The 19,171-nt window shown below is 41.2% G+C and overlaps 1 protein-coding gene and 1 pseudogene across 8 annotated transcripts in view; one reads left to right on the top strand and one right to left on the bottom strand.

Moving 5' to 3' along the window:
• Positions 1-19,171, bottom strand: part of FARS2 (phenylalanyl-tRNA synthetase 2, mitochondrial) — a 391,286-nt gene that overhangs the window by 332,389 nt on the left and 39,726 nt on the right. The window contains exon 1 of one of the 7 annotated variants that reach the window (XM_082413328.1): positions 8,242-8,259. The exons of the other annotated variants lie outside the window; for them this stretch is intronic. The gene's annotated coding sequence lies outside the window, so the exon portion shown is untranslated. Of the gene's footprint in view, positions 1-8,241; positions 8,260-19,171 lie in introns of those variants that run through there. 7 annotated transcript variants of the gene reach the window in all.
• On the top strand, positions 11,696-13,366 carry LOC309637964 (large ribosomal subunit protein mL48 pseudogene; annotated as a pseudogene). The gene has a single exon. The product of its transcript is annotated as a large ribosomal subunit protein mL48 pseudogene (transcript).

Raw genomic sequence — 19,171 nt, 5'->3', positions numbered from 1 at the left:
CTTCTCAAGTGTGCACGGAACATTCTTCAGGATAGATCACATCTTGGGTCACAAATCAAGCCTCAGTAAATTTAAGAAAATTGAAATCATATCAAGCATCTTTTCTGACCACAACGCTATGAGATTAGAAATGAATTACAGGGAAAAAAACGTAAAAAACACAAACACATGGAGGTTAAATAATATGTTACTAAATAACCAAGAGATCACTAAAGAAATCAAAGAGGAAATCAAAAAATACCTAGAGACAAATGACAATGAAAACAAGACGATCCAAAAGCTATGGGATGCAGCAAAAGCAGTTCTAAGACGGAAGTTTATAGCTATACAAGCCTACCTCAAGAAACAAGAAAAATCTCAAGTAAACAATCTAACATTACACCTAAAGCAACTAGAGAAAGAAGAACAAACCAGACCCAAAGTTAGCAGAAGGAAAGAAATCATAAAGATCAGAGCAGAAATAAATAGAAACAAAGAAAACAATAGCAAAGATCAATAAAACTAAAAGTTGGTTCTTTGAGAAGATAAACAAAATTGATAAGCCATTAGCCAGACTCATCAAGAAAAAGAGAGAGAGGACTCAAATCAATAAAATTAGAAATGAAAAAGGAGAAGTTACAACAGACACCGCAGAAATACAAAGCATCCTAAGAGACTACTACAAGCAACTCTATGCCAATAAAATGGACAACCTGGAAGAAATCGACAAATTCTTAGAAAGGTATAACCTTCCAAGACTGAACCAGGAAGAAATAGAAAATATGAACAGACCAATCACAAGTAATGAAATTGAAACTGTGATTAAAAATCTTCCAACAAACAAAAGTCCAGGACCAGATGGCTTCACAGGTGAATTCTATCAAACATTTAGAGGAGAGCTAACACCCATCCTTCTCAAACTCTTCCCAAAAATTGCGGAGGAAGGAACACTCCCAAACTCATTCTATGAGGCCACCATCGCCCTGATACCAAAACCAGACAAAGATACTACAAAAAAAAAGAAAATTACAGACCAATATCACTGATGAATACAGATGCAAAAATCCTCAACAAAATACTAGCAAACAGAATCCAACAACACACTAAAAGGATCATACACCACGATCAAGTGGGATTTATCCCAGGGATGCAAGGATTCTTCAATATATGGACATCAATCAATGTGATACACCATATTAACAAATTGAAGCATAAGAACCATATGATCATCTCAATAGATGCAGAAAAAGCTTTTGACAAAATTCAACACCCATTTATGATAAAAACTCTCCAGAAAGTGGGCACAGAGGGAACCTACCTCAACATAATAAAGGCCATATACAACAAACCACAGCAAACATCATTCTCAATGGTGAAAAACTGAAAGCATTTCCTCTAAGATCAGGAACGAAACAAGGATGTCCACTCTCACCACTATTATTCAACATAGTTTTGGAAGTCCTAGCCATGGCAATCAGAGAAGAAAAAGAAATAAAAGGAATACAAATCGGAAAAGAAGAAGTAAAACTGTCACTGTTTGCAGATGACATGATACTATACATAGAGAATCCTAAAAATGCCACCAGAAAACTACTAGAGCTAATCAATGAATTTGGTAAAGTTGCAGGATACAAAGTTAATGCACAGAGATCTCTTGCATTCCTATATGCTAATGATGAAAAATCTGAAAGAGAAATTATGGAAACACTCCCATTTACCATTGCAACAAAAAGAATAAAATACCTAGGAATAAACCTACCTAGGGAGACAAAAGACCTGTATGCAGAAAACTATAAGACACTGATGAAAGAAATCAAAGATGACACAAACAGATGGAGAGATATACCATGTTCTTGGACTGGAAGAATCAATATTGTGAAAATGACTATACTACCCAAAGCAATCTACAGATTCAATGCAATCCCTATCAAATTACCAACGGCATTTTTCACAGAACTAGAACAAAAAATTACACAATTTGTATGGAAACACAAAAGACCCCGAATAGCCAAAGCAATCTTGAGAAGAAAAACGGAGCTGGAGAAATCAGACTCCCTTACTTCAGACTATACTACAAAGCTACAGTAATCAAGACAATATGGTGCTGGCACCAAAACAGAAATATAGATCAATGGAACAGGATAGAAAGCCCAGAGATAAACTCATGCACCTATGGTCAACTAATCTATGACCAAGGAGGCAAGGATATACAAAGGAGAAAAGACAGTCTCTTTAATAAGTGGTGCTGGGAAAACTGGACAGCTACATGTAAAAGAATGAAATTAGAACACTCCCTAACACCATACACAAAAATTAACTCAAAATGGATTAGAGACCTAAATGTAAGACTGGACACTATAAAACTCTTAGAGGAAAACATAGGAAGAACACTCTGACATAAATCACAGCAAGATCTTTTTTGATCCACCTCCTAGAGTAATGGGAATAAAAACAAAAATAAACAAATGGGACCTAATGAAACTTCAAAGCTTTTGCACAGCAAAGGAAACCATAAACAAGACGAAAAGACAACCCTCAGAATGGGAGAAAATATTTGCAAACGAATCAACGGACAAAGGATTAATCTCCAAAATATATAAACAGCTCATGCAGCTCAATATTAAAGAAACAAACAACCCAATGGGCAGAAGACCTAAATAGACATTTCTCCAAAGAAGACATACAGATGGCCAAGAAGCACATGAAAAGCTGCTCAACATCACTAATTATTAGGGAAATGCAAATCAAAACTACAATGAGCTATCACCTCACACCAGTTAGAATGGGCATCATCAGAAAATCTACAAACAACAAATGCTGGAGAGGGTGTAGAGAAAAGGGAACCCTCTTGCACTGTTGGTGGGAATGTAAATTGGTACAGACAGTATGGAGAACAGTATGGAGGTTCCTTAAAAAACTAAAAATAGATTTACCATATGATCCAGCAATCCCACTACTGGGCATATGCCTAGAGAAAACCATAATTCAAAGAGACACATGCACCCCAATGTTCATTGCAGCACTATTTACAATAGCCAGGTCATGGAAGCAACCTAAATGGCCATCGACAGACGAATGGATAAAGAAGTTGTGGTACATATATACAATGGAATGTTACTCAGCCATAAAAAGGTACGAAATTGAGTGATTTGTTGAGACATGGATGGATCTAGAGACTGTCATACAGAGTGAAGTAAGTCAGAAAGAGAACAACAAATATCGTATATTAACACATGTATGTGGAACCTAGAAAAATGGTACAGATGAGCCGGTTTGCAGGGCAGAAGTTGAGACACAGATGTAGAGAACAGACATATGGACACCAAGGAGGGAAAACTGCGGTGGGGTCGGGATGGTGGTGTGCTGAATTGGGTGATTGGGATTGACATGTATACACTGATGTGTATAAAACTGATGACTAATAAGAACCTGCAGTATAAAAACAAACAAACAAACAAAACAACTAATACTAAACTTTCATTGGGTTATTTGTATGGAAATGTGTTAATATAAATGTTTCAGACATTACATGAAATTTCTTAAAATCTTATATGTTCTGGTATAATGTTATAAGTCATAATTCTAGTTATTACTTTAAAATGTGTATCTCAGAAATAACTAAATTTCCTTGTCAATTGCATTATTATGAACTTTCATGAAATCTTTAACCGTGGTCATTTTTAAGTCTTTTGTCATTTACAGACAGTTCTGGGTGTACTCTGATGCTTTTGCAAATATGTTCCTATAAAAGGGTTTCATCTTCAAGGAATTCATGGAAAAGACTCTGACAAGTACAGGTTTCTGGTAACTGACTGTACTGCTGAACTGAATGAATAAGCATTTTCAGAACTCTAATGAAAAACTGATGAACTCATAAAAGTGCTAACAAAAGATCAAGATAAAAAAATTAATTACATGGGACTGAGTGAACTGATGAGGATGATTATAATTTTTGTGACTTTGTTTGAATTAAAAAAAAAAAATCCCACAAGGACTCAGAGGCAAAGAATATACAAATCAATTTTCACTGCAAAGTAAAGGAACTGTTACAGTCGAGGATTACTGGACTGAATGTCAATATTATGACACAGTATGAGTGTGTTTCATGTTTGGTAATTGCAATCATTGTTGCTTTTGTTGTGGTCATCCATTTACAATGCTTGGTGTCAGTTTATTTATCTCTTGTAAAAATAAAATACAGTGTGTGTGTGTGAAAAAAAACAAAAACAAAAACAAAAAAATGGATGCATCTCAGAAACATGATGATGAGTGAAAAAAACCAGTCACAAAAGAGAATATCCTGAATGATTCCCTTTATGTAAAGTAGTATAACTGATAAAACTAGTCTACAGTAGAAAAAACTCAAAACAGTGCCTTCCTTTGGAGGCTGGAGGTGGAGATTAATCTTTGAAAGGAGCACGAGGAAGCTTTTTGGGGCATTTGTAGTGTTTTGGATCTTGATAGGGAGTTTGAATTACACAGGTGTATTCATCTGTCAGAACTCAATGAATGAATAGTATACTTAAGTCCTGTGCATTTCACCGCATGTAAATTTTACCTTAAAAAGAGGATTGTGCTAATTGTATGCATCTAAGGAAAGTCTGCAACTTACTTTGAAATCTATCACACCAAAAAAGATGTGCTGTTGGATGGACAGAGGGACAGACAAATGATTATGTGGCAACGTGAGTGTTATTAACAGGTTAATGGTAAGAATCCAGGTGATGGCTATTCAGTAGTTCCTTGTAAAAATTTTTCCAATTGTACTGTATGCTTGAAATTTTTCAAAATGAAATGAAATAGTGAGAAAAAAGTTAAAATGGGATTAGATCAAGAATACAATGGTGCACACAAGAGTATGGGTCTAGTTTTCAAATCCTATGGCTCTATGGAAGAGGCTCGGGGTGAAAATTCAGGAAAGTGGGGTGCGGGCCCTAATGACACCACAGCATTTACTTTTATATATCTTATAAACTGGCATTTCGTGCAAAATAGTTCTAAGGACTCCAACGATGTAAGGAAACACACACACACAAACAGAAAATCATTGCTGGGGGCGGTGATGAATTTTATCCGCACAAGCACCGTGAGCCTGAGTGAGTAACAGAGTACCATTATCTTTTTCAGGAACGGCTGAGTGCAGTATGCACAGTGGTGCCCCCTCTGTACACTCACAGCAGTGAACACTGGACAGGACACCGAAGATGACTCTCCAGATGAGAAGCGTGGGTCCGGCTGGGGGAGAGGCCTCCGGTGACGGGTCAGCCCAGAGCCAGCAGGAGGCGGACCAGCCCAGGGGCTGCCGGTCCACGGCGCTCTCTTCCACATGGCCACGTCCTGCCACCATCCCAACACCCCCCAGAGTCTTTAATGAGATGTCCTAGTTACTTTGGTGACAAGGTATTTGAAAAATGAGGTCTGAGCTTCATATGACAGAATGCTTCAGCCACAGAAGCACATTTTCTGCATAGCCGCCTGTGAAGGATGATCGGCCTGTTTTCTGATTCTGACGTTTATTTCAAATTCAGATTCTACTGTATGACCTCATATGAGCTGTGGAGATAATTAATATAAATGTGAAAATCTCAGGGTGAAGTGGGAGAACGGAGGAAAAGGAACATTCTTAAAGTTCAAGCCACTTTCCTGTGCCACTTTACAGCATTTAATTGTCTGCTCGTCTCAAACACAAAATTCAAACACTAAGCTGAAATTCCTCTCCTCTCTGAATCTCTAGCACCTGCTCTGAACGAGGAACACGGGAACCTCGTCTCCACCCGCGTGTCTGAGAAGCTGCGGGCACACTGCTACCGAAAGGAGCCCAGCATGGACCTTCCGGAGTACAGGAGCCAACAGGCCTCCCGACCTGGAGGGGAGGAGCCGCCCCTGACAGACATGCTTCCGGAAAGTAGCAGTTTTACAGTCTCTGCAGTCCTGGGTCTTTCTGATATCTTTCAAATATCAAAATAGCAGCTTGCCTTAAAGAGTTTTCACCTTTACAGCAGATCGAAGAAAAACATCTCTGAAGGCTGCTTACTGTTTTACTGACACCTCTTGCAAAAGGTCTGGTGGGAGAACAGATGAATAATAAAAAGAATAATCACAGTGACATTATTATGACTATTACTTCTTGAGTCACTAACGGGGCACTGCACAGATATCACCTCAACTAGTCACCAGCACAATTCAGGAAGGATATCGTGTAGGAAAGGAAACTGAGGCTCTCCACAGGAGAAAGGAGTCCTGGCGAGAGTGAGAAGCCCAGGTCTAACTCCAGAGCCCACCGTCTCCCCGTGACTTGGAGAATGGATGAACTTCCACCGTCAGACCAAGACCAGCCTCACCGCACTGCTTCCGGCAGGTGGAGCAGACTTTACCCTTCGGTGCAACACGCCCTGGACGCAGATGGAGGCTGCGGGGAGACGCATGGCCTCCTGGGCGGTCGCCCCAAACCCGGGCTCCTCCTTAGGCCACCAGCTCACAGCCGACAATGCGCCCTCCGACCCGGCAGACAGCGAGGCGGAGCGCGCTCCAGAGGGCACCACGGGCTGCTCGAGACACGAGGGAAGGCCGGGCGGCCGCCCTGAACAGAGGAGGAGGTCTGTCACCCACCCGGAGGCTCTCCTTCCAGGCCCCGCGCTGTCACAAATCCCTGCCGTCGCTCCTCCGGGCCGGCGACGTCTCCTGCGCCCTTTACTGCCTGGATCTCCGGTGCCCTCCCCGGGGCAGCGAGGAGCGAGGTCTGTGCCTGCAACCGCAGCCAGGCCCCACGGGGAGCAGAGGCGGTGGCCTTGCAGAATCACGACCGCAGACGCAGATGAACTGAGACGCAGTGGCTTCTGTGACGCTGGCTCCGGACAGGGCCCACGAGCAGCACCCTGCACACGAGCTCACCCCTCCCTAAGCACCGACCTGCCTCTCTCTACCTGCCGACACCCTCAGCACCTGCAGGCCCTCATGGTCAACAGGCCTATCATCTTTCTAGATGGTTCTTTTCCACTTTAATTTCTATTTCCCTGCTTGGTCCTCTTTATTTTTATATTTTACCATAAATTTATATCCTTGTTGTAAGCTACCTTCAATTATTTGAGTTAAGAGAAAGGCAGAACATAAACAATAATAACTACCAGTTTCTTATCTGTACTCGGCTGGGAAAAAGAAAAGGGATAAATAAAATAAACTTGGTTTTTTAAATTTTTTCTTTTATTATATCTATGTAAGAATACTCAATTTCTGTGTAAGGACCTGAATGGCCCAAGTAGAATCACAGTATCACATTGGAAAGAACCTTAAAGATCATAACGACCAGCTTGGTCATCTTGCAGAAGAGAAAACTGAGACCCAGAAAAGATTCAGCTTAACAGAGATCACGACGTTCTTGACGGGCACTCCAGCACTTTACAGCATGACTTTCAGGCAACCAGCACTGTCAAACATTAAAAAGGGACATGCTCAAACCACCTTTCCTGAGCCTCCCCGAGATTTCCATGCATCAGCTGATGGACACACATATCCCACTACTTCATCACAGTAAAGCACAGCAAGCAACAGTTCCATGTTGCCAAGCAACAGTTATTTGTGCAATTATTTAAATATTGCTTCATATTTACTAATATTTGTTCCTAAAAATGAGTGGAGATGGTAAACTATAAGTGCTGATACAATGCAACTGAGACAAAGATGGACATAATAAGTGTATAAAAGTGATGCCTCACGGTCAACTGGACAGTTATAGGACATAAACTGATTAACTCAGCATGCAAAGGTAAGAGGGAAAAAGGTAAAGAATCCCAGATACCAAGACCACAATATCTAAAGGTTGTCCAGGCGATGAGGGAAAATGATAGAAAACTTAAAGAAGATCACAGAAATATGACACGAAAACTGGCATCAGAAGAACATTCCAGGGCTTCCCTGGTGGCTCAGTGGTTAAGAATCCGCCTGCCAATTTAGGGGACACGGGTTCGAGCCCTGGTCCGGGAAGATCCCACATGCCGCAGAGCAACTAAGCCCATGCGCCACAACTACTGAGCCTGTGCTCTAGAGCCCACGAGCCACAACTACTGAGCCCGTGTGCCACAACTACTGAAGCCCGTGCGCCTAGAGCCAGTGTTCCGCAACAAGAGAAGCCACGGCGATGAGAAGCCACGCACGGCAAAAAAGAGTAGCCCCCACTCGCCGCAACTAGAGAAAGCCCGCGCGCAGCAATGAAAACCCCATGCAGCCAAAAATTAAAAAAAAAAAACAAAAGAACATTCCAGTTACTCAAATACAGAGAAGGAAACCATGGGTCTGTTCACTAGGTGTACAAACAGCTTACTACAGAAGCATTTATCAAGAAAGGGTAGCCAGTTCCTTGAAAAAAAAAAAAAGATAAGACAGCATCAAACTCTACATCACTAGTTTGTGCTTTACCCCTTACAAAACTAGCACTGATCACTCCTTACTTCCAACAGTATCAACAATCTAGTCTACTGATTATAGGCAGTACTATTACTGACAGAAGCAAAGTTTGAGCTACAAAATTACCAATATGTCCATTAAAACAATTATCCATAAAAGTTGGATTTTAGTTTAGAACCACTGAAATCATTATTTTTTAACTCTGAATTTCGGTTTCCCAGTATCACCAAGCTTTCACCTAGAAAAATAAAAAGAATATACAGTAATCTATTTCAAAAACTGCTTTAAATAAGTTTTCAAGGCTTCTATTTTAACAAGTTTTCCCTAAAGTTGTACTTATTCTACCAAAAATAGGAACAGATACCACTGATTCAAAACAAGGAAATGTGTTGATTTCCAAAAACCTTTCTACACAATGAAAGGTAACCTGCAGTCTCTAGGTGACTTACAAAATCATTTCTAACAGAGAACAGGTACTTTACAAGCGATCATTTTTTTTAAATTTTAGGACTTTAGCCCATAAAAGCACATAAGACACAAAGTAATAGAGCCTGACTACCAGAAGGAAGAAACCATAGTGTTATTGGCTACGACACAACTGTCTATCTAGAAAGCTCAGACGAGTTGACTGATAACTATTAGAACAAATAATAGTTTGGTGAAGGGAGTGAATTTTAAAATTTTAGAAATCAATAGCATTTTTCAATCCCAACAATAACCAACAGGAAATAAATCTATCTGGAAAAAAACATCTTCTATAATAACAAATATAGAGAGGGGCCTGTTTGAAGCAAATTACCAAAATTTGCAAAGAACCATGAAAGAAGAGCAGAATAAATAGAGATATGCCTTGTATGTATGAAAGATTGAATGTATAAAATGCCAGCTCCACTCAAATTATTTTAATGTAATTCCCAATAGAAATTTCTACAGGGGGAAGGGGATGGTTAGGAGAAAGACTTTAAAAATAATTCCCAAGTTCATTTGAAAAATTAAACAAGTGACAGAAGCTAGGAATTTCTGAAAAATAAGAAGAAGAAAACAACAATAATGAAAACTGGCACAAAAACTGACAGAGCAAATAGACTCTGAGATATTTTAAAACTTAATATATATTCTCATTAACCAATGTATCAATAGAAATAGCATATATAAGAAATAGTGTTAACAAATTGACTAAGTAGTTGGGATAAAAATGATCTGATCTTCACTTCATCCCATGTGCCAAAATAGACTGTAGAGACTTCTATTATGTTTAAAAAGAATTAAAAAAAAAAAAAGAACTGTTTTTAAAAAACGGAAGAAATATTGGTAATTTTTCAACTGATCTGGGGTTAGGAATGACTGTTAAACAAGTAAATAAAATAAACGAAAGATAAATATATTTGACCCCATGAAAATGTAAGACTTTTGATGTTTACAAATATCAAAAAATTTGAAACGTTAAAAAACAATTGGGAAACATTTCTGCACTGAATGATAGAGTCAGCCACTGTTTACTTGAGCTCTGGTACAGAATATCAGCTCTTTGAAATGCTGATGGTTTTTCCGCACCTGACACCATATAAATACCTCTTCGCATCATTTTAAATACAGATCTGGGAAACACAAGCATATATTTTATTTCAAAAACAAATCTGGGCTTTTGAAAATAGTTTATTTGCCCATAGATTTACGAGATGTCATAGACGCGAAGAAATATCTTTGGTTTGAGAAACACTTTGAAAAGACTCCCAGCTTCCAGTTACATGGGTATGAAATAAAGTCTCTGAGACTTTTAAAAACCATCAACTGCCACGTCTTTGTTCTTTCAGAGAAAAAGCGCATCTTATTTTATCAGTATATCTCGAGAAGGATATATTTAGAACTAAGATATTTTTCCTCCACTGTGAGCTTTCTTACCAAACAACCTTACCTTTTGGGTTGTTTTAATCCCAAAGGAAATAGTATCTGATAAATAAAGTCGACTGAAAAAAAAATACACAACGTGAGAGCTGTGAGTTAAGTTTCATTTGGGGCAAAATGAGGACCATAGCCCAGGAGACAGCCTCTCAGAGAGCTCTGAGGAACTGCTCCGAAGAGGTGAGGGGGGAAGTCAGGATATGTGTGATTTTGGTGAAGCGGGTACGTGCAGTTGAGCACACAGTTTCGCAGAAGGTTGCTGCTGGTCACGAGGAGCACATGTCTCCGTTAGTGATGTTAGTGCTTTTCTAGATATGAAGAGATGCGAGAATTGGGCTCATAAACTCTTCTCCTGGAAAGATCTAACTCTCTGAAGGCCTCTTCTGCCAGTTTCCCCAGAGCACAGAGGGCCTCATTCCTGATCTCCACCCTGAACTCCTTTCAGGGGGCGATGAAGGTCAGCGACTGTAGTGGCCAGTGACTTCATTCTTATAGAACCAGATGGTGAGTGACAATTTTTAGTTGACAATAAAAAGAAAACATGATAGGGAAAAAACGTTGAAAATTAATGGTTCAACTACATTTACGCCTCTGTAATTTTTTCATATTAAGTCTCACAAGAGCTCTGTGCTGAAGCAGCAGGCCCACTGCTTCTCTAGATCTGCTCTAGAAGGACACTCAGCAAGCGGGGACAGCACCTCTGAGTTCAGCACAGTCCGAACAATAAAATCTCCTGTCTCTCTCTTCTCTGCAAAAGGCAAAACAGCTGTCCCAAAGGTATGAAAAGAATGGAGCTAAATGCCTAGGCAACCTCTGGTAACTACACTCACTGTATATAAAAGTACCACCACTTACTATTCGACAACGGGACTAAATAAAAATGAGTCTGTGTTTACATAACAAATGTTAAATTTTTTTACCTTCTACTTTGTTAAGTATTATATTTGCTTTGATGACTGGTCACCCAATTTCTCCATAAACTTAAATCTCTGGTAGTAATAGTGAAAAACTAATTCATGACAGTTCTACACACCCAATGTAATTGTATGTCCCCTAAAAGCATTGCTAAGGGCTTCCCTGGTGGCGCAGTGGTTGAGAATCCGCCTGCCAGTGCAGGAGACACGGGTCCGGGAAGATCCCACATGCCACGGAGCAACTAAGCCCGTGTGCCACAACTACTGAGCCTGCACTCTAGAGCCCGCGAGCCACAACTACTGAGCCCGCGTGCCACAACTACTGAAGCCCGCGCGCCTAGAGCCCATGCTCTGCAACAAGAGAAGCCACCGCAATGAGAAGCCTGTGCACCACAACGAAGAGTAGCCCCCGCTCGCCGCAACTAGAGAGAAGCCCGTGTGCAGCAACGAAGACCCAATGCAGCCAAAAATAAATAAATTTATAAAAAAAAAAAAAAAGCATTGCTAAAATATTAAAGAAAAATGATGTACATCACAATTTCTAATTGCTCAGGAACATGTTGATTTTCACCTAAGAATATTTGTTCAGAAGAAGCAGGATTGGTTTTTGGACACCCAGGGGCTGCAGCTGCTTGGGCCAATCTTCAGCTGGCACAATTACAGGCCGCGCAGCAGCAAAGGATGAATGGAGCTCTGGGAAAGGCGCTGTGTCTGAGGAATGACACCATTTTTAAGTAAGCCTTTCCCTCTTGAGGTTCAGAACTTCAAGAGAGAATCCCATCTGTTCTGCAGGTGGCATTCTGCTGAGCACCAGTCGGCACTACAGGTCACAGCCCACGCGTGGCATTGGAAGATACAAGCACCTAGTTAAAGCACAAGAGCCCAAGAAGAAGAGGGGAAAAGTGGAAGTGAGACCCATTAATTTGGGGACAGATTATGAATATGGGGTTTTAAACATTCACCTGACTGCATATGATACGGCCCTGGCAGAGAGTTATGCCCAATATGTTCACAACCTCTGCAACCATCTCTCCATTAAAGTCGAGGAAAGTTATGTGAGGCCCACCAAAACCACGGCGGTGTTGCAGTTGCAGAACCGAGGCAGCAGAACGCCCCTGGACTCAGCTCTTGCCACCCACGGGCGAGCGGTTCAGGTCAGCGGTTTGCGCGGTACATTTGCAGAGACTTTCTGGGAAATAACCCGAAGCAACCTTCCCGAAGGAGTCAAACTGTCAGTGAGGGAGCACACTGAAGGAGACTTCAAGGGAAGGTTCGGAGCCCAGCCAGAACTGGAAGAACTGCTACCCACGCTGAACTAACGCACTGCAGACCCTTTCGTGCCAGCACTGGCGGTACTGAGTGCCCAGGGGAAGAGCTTCCCAGGTGGCCAAAGTCAAGCAGGAGACCCCGACCCTCAGTATCGTAAGTACCCATCTCCACAGCCAGGAGTGCCTCTTCTCCTCTGTGGAGGAGTGCTTGCCAGTTGTCACCACTTTCCTTTGAGCCAGCACTAGGTATCTTCCATCTAATAAAAACCTCAGATAAAAATAAAAATCATCAGATGGACGTGTGTGTGTATGAGAGAAGTCACTCCGTGCTGTTGAGTATCTTTAACTAAGGGATTCAGTTTCTCTTTGCCTGGTGCTTTAGCACATAAGCATGTTCCCCTCCAGTATTTCTCCAATCAGAGTGAACTCATTCTTTAAATCAACCCGGCATGGAGTTCCTTTAGTGAAGGAGACAATCATAACATAAGTAAACTCTCTGTGGATAGAAGGCATAGGGAGGGAGATTTTGTATATGAAAAAACCCTCCAGATAGGATCAGGATCTGTCCATAAGTGAAAAAAAAGTACCTTGTGGGGTAGTGAGTGACCTGTCATAAGTATGCAGGTAGATGTTACATAACTGCACATTAGGGTTGCCTGGAATGGGTTTAAGCAAAGAATTAAAGGTTGATCTTGGTCACATGTCAGAAAATCACTACTTGTGAGCCAAATCCCATCAACTGCCTATTTGCTTTTAAAAAATAATTTATTGGGACTTCCCTGGTGGCGCCAGTGGTTAAGAATCCACCTGCCAATGCAGGGGACATGGGTTCGAGCCCTGGTCCAGGAAGATCCCACATGCCACGGAGCAACTAAGCCCGTGCGCCACAACTACTGAGCTTGTGCTCTACTACTGAAGCCCATGCACCTAGAGCCCGTGCTCAGCAACAAGAGAAGCCACCGTAATAAGCCCGCGCACCACAACGAAGAGTAGCCCCCGCTCGCAGCAACTAGAGAGAGCCCGTGCACAGCAACGAAGACCCAACGCAGCCAAAAATAAATAAATAATTTTAAAAATAATAATAATAATTTATTGAGGTGAAATTCATATGTCACAAAATGAACCATTTTAAAGTGAATAATTCAGTGGTATTTAATGCATTTGCAGTGTTGTGCAACCTCTATCCAGTTCCAAAACCCCATTGCCTGTGTTTGTAAATAAAGGTTTATTGGAACAGAAAAAAAAAAAAGAAGCAGGGTTTGAAATTGTTTCTATCTGAATGACATATGTGCATTTAATTAAATCAATTCTAGATTTTTAATACTGGTCAAAAAAAATAACATCAATACCTAACTGTGGGACACAAAGATTAAAAACACATCTATTAATAGTCTTATGAATACAGCCCGTCAAACCAGAAAGCTGCAACACTCTGCAGAAGAAACATGGACACAAAGCACTGCACGTGGTCTCCCTGCGGGTCACCCGTGGATCTCTCCCTCCTTGTTATTCCCACTTCCCTTGGCCCCGGTTTCCAGGAGAGCACCTGTTCCTCTCTCTGGCCTTGATCCGCACAAAGGATCAGATGGGGCAGAACTGAAATGGACAAGGAATTTGCAAACGTGTGAGTCACTGACAGCAATAAAGACCCGAGATGAGGACGCTGAATTGGAAGCAGGAATTCCTGACAACCACACCTGACAGTCACACGTGCTGGGGACTGATCCTCCCGCAGGTCGGGAGGCAACAGATGGCACGTGACTGAGAAGCAGCAGCCTTCCGTTCCAAGGACTTCACAGAAATCACTAATCATGACGGAAATCATCAGAAGGAAACATCAGATCCCGACCTTAATTTACAGAGAGAAAGCCTCTTCCGGAAACAGGGACTGCACACAGCCGGAGCCGGACGGCAGGGGACAAGGCTCCTCACCCCAAGATGGCACGGCTCACCTGTCAAGGCTGCACAGTTTGCCTGAATAATTGCTTCTTCCCTGAGGAGATACATTAGTTTTTAATTTTTTTCTCTGATATTAAGAGATACACAATTATTTTATGTTAAAAAACAAACATGGAAATACAGAACACAAAGAAAAACATTATTTTTTAACTTTATCTTTTAAACCAAAGCACCAGAACTATACACTATGTCACACTTCAGACCACCTCTTTAAGACAACTCAAATGCCCAGGTGAGGCAGAGATGGCGGGATGGAACATTAGCTGTTGTCTGTCACAAGGGGTTCTTCAGCATAAAGTTCTGACACCCTCATACTACTCCACCACCATCTCTGCCATGGCCACCACTCATGCTAATTTACTGAAAACCCATTATTATATCTGGAACTATGCTAAGCTCTATACACATATTATCTCATCTACTGTTAAGTCAATAGACTTGGGAATTTTAAGTCTGTACTACCAGACTTTTAAAAAATTAATCTAATATTTTTCATAGAAAAATCATACATAATAATAACATTCAAATGTTATGAAAGGGTAAGCAGTGAAGAACAAACTTCTACTGCCTCCTGGACTGCCCTAAAAGCAAGTTTCCATGCTATACAACTGTATGCATCTATACACGCACATATACCCCCCAACCCCACAGACTTAATTTTTACGCAAATGTTAGCATCTGTTCTGCACCTTATTTTTGTCATTTAATTTATACAGAAGATACTCCATAGAAGTCCAGTAGCACATGTAGATCTACTTCATTCTTTTGCATGGTGCAGAGTATTCCATCATATGAAAGCCCCACAATGTATTTAGCCACTTCCCTATTGAACATTCAAATTTTTCCAATATCTTGCTAAAATGAATAAATCTATAAACAACACCCTTGTTCACATGTTTGCATATACATAAAAGCATTTTTAGGATAAACTCCTAAAAGCTGAATTGCAAGGTCAAATGGTTTATGCATCTTAAACTTGAACAGATAGGGCCAAATGGCCGTCCCCAGCGGGAGTGCACGGTTAGGAGGCCCACCGACGACGTGTAAGTGTCAGGCTCCCTGCACTCTTTGTGACACCGTGCGTGATCAAACTATCTTACGCCTGTATTGCCAAAGAGTTTACTAAAACGAAGTCACATGAAATACTTTGTAAGGAGATTTTTTTTTAAGTCCTACTTTGTGTAAAATACTGTTCAAATCACCATCCATGACATCAAAGAGTTTAAAATATATGAAGCTAGAGCTCCGCAGTATTCACAGTGACACAGAGAAATACATTTATAAAGGAGCGTATGATTAACTAGAGGACAGCCAGAGAGTCCCACAGAGGTGCGGGAGGAGGAGGAGCCAACGCAGAGAATGATGGGGGACGCATCTACGGGAGAGGTGAGGCCCCGAGTGTACAGTCAGTAATGGATGCGTTAAGTCTAGAGAGCCAGAAAGGATCAGGGATGACACAGCAGACGGTGCACAGACCAGATGAGCGAAGGCAGAGTCCAAAGTCACAACAGACACTTAGGTGGTGTGCTGCTGGTCTGATAGCTCGCTGGGCATGGCTCAAAATGCCAAGCGGCCAGTCAGACAAGTGAAGCAAAACGGCCGCCAAACAGCACGGTTTCACAAGTAACAGGTGCCAATAAAAATTTCTAAAAAGCAATTATAAGCAGACACCAGCGATTCAGAAAGGCACCCTCCTCCGCTCTAGATGATTATATCCTTGAAAAAAGGCTCAAAACCTAGCAAGGCAGAACTCTCCTCACACATTTTCTAGACTCACTCTAGGACCCTCTTGAAAACATCTACTTAATATGATCGTGTTGCTCAAAACAAGTAGATCGAAAGCAACACTACAACTTCCCCACTTTGTGTTCTATAATCTTCTGATAACTGCAATTCAGTCTTTTCAAAACGGAGACAGCAGCAAACACCAACAAAAACAAGGGCTTTGAAAGAAAAAGTCCTGGGTTCAAACTCTAAACCTGTCTTAACTAGCAAGTCATTTAATCTCTTGAAACCACAATGTTGTCATATGCAAAATGGTTATAAACGCTATGCAGACAAAGTGAGATAACATTATATAGACATATAAATATATCAGTATGTATACACATGGCATCTAAGAGGGTGCCTGGCACACAATGGGTGAGTTCTACGCACAAATTTCTTTCTTCTCCCTTCCCACCTGTTTCAAGTAAAATCAAAATACATAGCACATCACTTAAATATTGACTCTTCCCAAGCACATGGTTTAGTTTTCTTTAATTTCACTGACAGAATTCCATCAAAACAGAACAAAAAAGTACTTGGTGAAAGAAAATGCCTAGACAATTAAAAAAGTAGAATGGTACATTTTACAAGTTACTAATACCAAAAAAAAAACAAAAAGCAACAACAAAAAAGCCCCAGGTATTTTGGATTAAATTTTAAAAATCATATCAGAAACTCAGTGTTAGTATAGCATTCTTGATTTGGCCTATAAACCTGAGAACTGAGTCAACTCAGAATTATTCACTTTGCTGAATAAAAGCAAATCTAATATCTGCTCTCCTATATTCCTTACTACTGAACCACTGTGGCTGTAATCCCTTGTCCTAGTTGGAACCATCTTCCCCTGTGAGCACTGACACCCCCTTGCCCTTCACACTTTATCACTCTGAGCTCAGGCACGCTCTCACAGGCAGAACACTGATAAATGGTGTTGAAACCACGTAAGACTGCCTTTGTTTGCATTTCCTCTCTGACCCTAAAGCATCTTATACCCAATGTAACACAGGTGCGTGCCCTTCAGGTGCACGAAAGTAAGGTTCTCTGAGAGAGCATGCTTTTAGATAAAGCACTGTTGAGTTAATCTGAGTAGCTCAGCTACTTTAGGTACACCATCAATCATCAAAACCAGCCAGAAACTGCTAGAGTAGCATCTTCCAAACTTCACATAAATAAATCTGCAGGTTTTCGAACATTCCACGCTTTCAATTAGCCTTTCTATGCTCTGCTCATTTCTGTTTTATAACCATATACTTCTTCCCATTGATTCTTAGCACTTCATATATTGGCAGGAAACCACTGCCAACCTGGTATAATGTCATGCATTTATGCAGTGCTTTTAATTGAGTCACTTTGGAACCTCCTTAGCATTCCGATGAGGACAATGTGTCACCTTTCTTGAGGTGGAGGCAGCTTAGTTTTCTGTGCCTTTCTGGTGTCCGCCCAGGGCTCTCCACACAGTAGGTGCCCAGGGTCCATCGGTCACCAGAGTAACGCAGTCCTGGGTTTGATTCCTGGCTCCAGTACTTTGCAAACCTAACCTGGAGCCTGATAAATCATGTTACCTCTCAGGACTTTAGTTTCTTGTCTGAAAAATGGGGGTGAAGAATACCCATTTCACAGTTTCTGTGAAAACTAAATGAAATAATGTATTTAAAGTTATTTGCCAAACAGCTGGCACGTAAGGTCTGAAGCAATTCTACATGATTTTCACTGAACCACACACACGTCCTCACACAAGTTCTGAGACCACAGATTACACTGGTAACAGTGGACAATGGGTTCAGAGTAACGCCCCCTTTAAGACCAGGAACAGGGGTAGAACCCGCCCTGAGAAGCAGCCAATGTTACCTGATATCCGCCTGGACCACAGGTAATAGTCCCCACACCTTGTTTTGTGGTCCATTTCTGTCCATATTGATCTCACACTTCCTTTAGACCCAACCCTACTGTGACCCAGTAACACCCAACGTGGGGGTGGGGCAGCTAACCCCCAGCTCTCCCTTACATACGTCCTTGTATCTGACCTTCCACTCCTGGTCCTAAGATGCCAAAGTAACATAGAGATGACCGTCCGTCAAGTTAACCTTCAGGGTCAGATAAGAGGAAATCCCAGCCACCAGGACAGCACTATTTTTTGAGCCCTTTTCTGTGATCAGTGAATCCTAAGGAGTAAAACAGGTACAGCAGGGCAGGCTGGACATGGTGAAAGCAGAGACATTTAAATGCCCCCAGAAGATGTGAAACATGGGCTCCAGTTAATCTCTCATTCTGAGTATCTACGTACAAAGCACTTTAAGACTACAACTCATCTGTCTAATAAACACACTTTGAAAGAGGAGACATTAAAATGCAGACCACCACGATTAATTCAACTAAACAATACGAGAGAAAATTAAATCTTTTATCCAAAGATGGCTGACTGAGGTAGATACCTGAAAACTTCAGAGTTCATAAGAAATGATGGTCCCAAAAATATTCGACAGTCTTTAATAAGATGATCAGCGAACAGTACTGACCTAATAATGCTAACATCTGTACAGCCTTTTAGAAGTTACAACGTACATATGTTCACATGCTCACATGTTCTTACTATTCAAATCTAACGACCCCATCAGAGTTAATGAATGAAGATATCTCTGGGGGAGCCTGGAGGCATAATCCAAAGAGGTCTGTTAATGAACATGAAATTTCTTTGATGCCACGCTTCTGATTTTTTTTCTAATCCACAATATTCCTGTACTTGTAATCATGCCTGCATGATAAAACCTCCATAATAATCTCTAAATCATGGGGTTCGGAGTGCATACGGGTGGTGAGCACATTGCAGTGCTGGGAGGGTGGAGAGGTCCCGCTCTCCCACCCTGCCCCCTTTCCACACATTATCCTATGCAGCTCTTCCATTTGGCTGTTCCTGAGTTATATCTTTCATCATAAACCCGTAATACTGAGTAAAGCACTTTCTGAGTTCTGTGAGCCAACCTA

Source organism: Balaenoptera physalus (assembly GCF_965194825.1).
Source record: "Balaenoptera physalus genome assembly, chromosome: 11".
In the NCBI taxonomy this organism is placed as follows: Eukaryota; Metazoa; Chordata; class Mammalia; order Artiodactyla; family Balaenopteridae; genus Balaenoptera; species Balaenoptera physalus.
The sequence above is the reverse complement of the archived record's forward strand: the minus strand, read 5'-3'. Positions and strand labels throughout refer to the sequence as shown.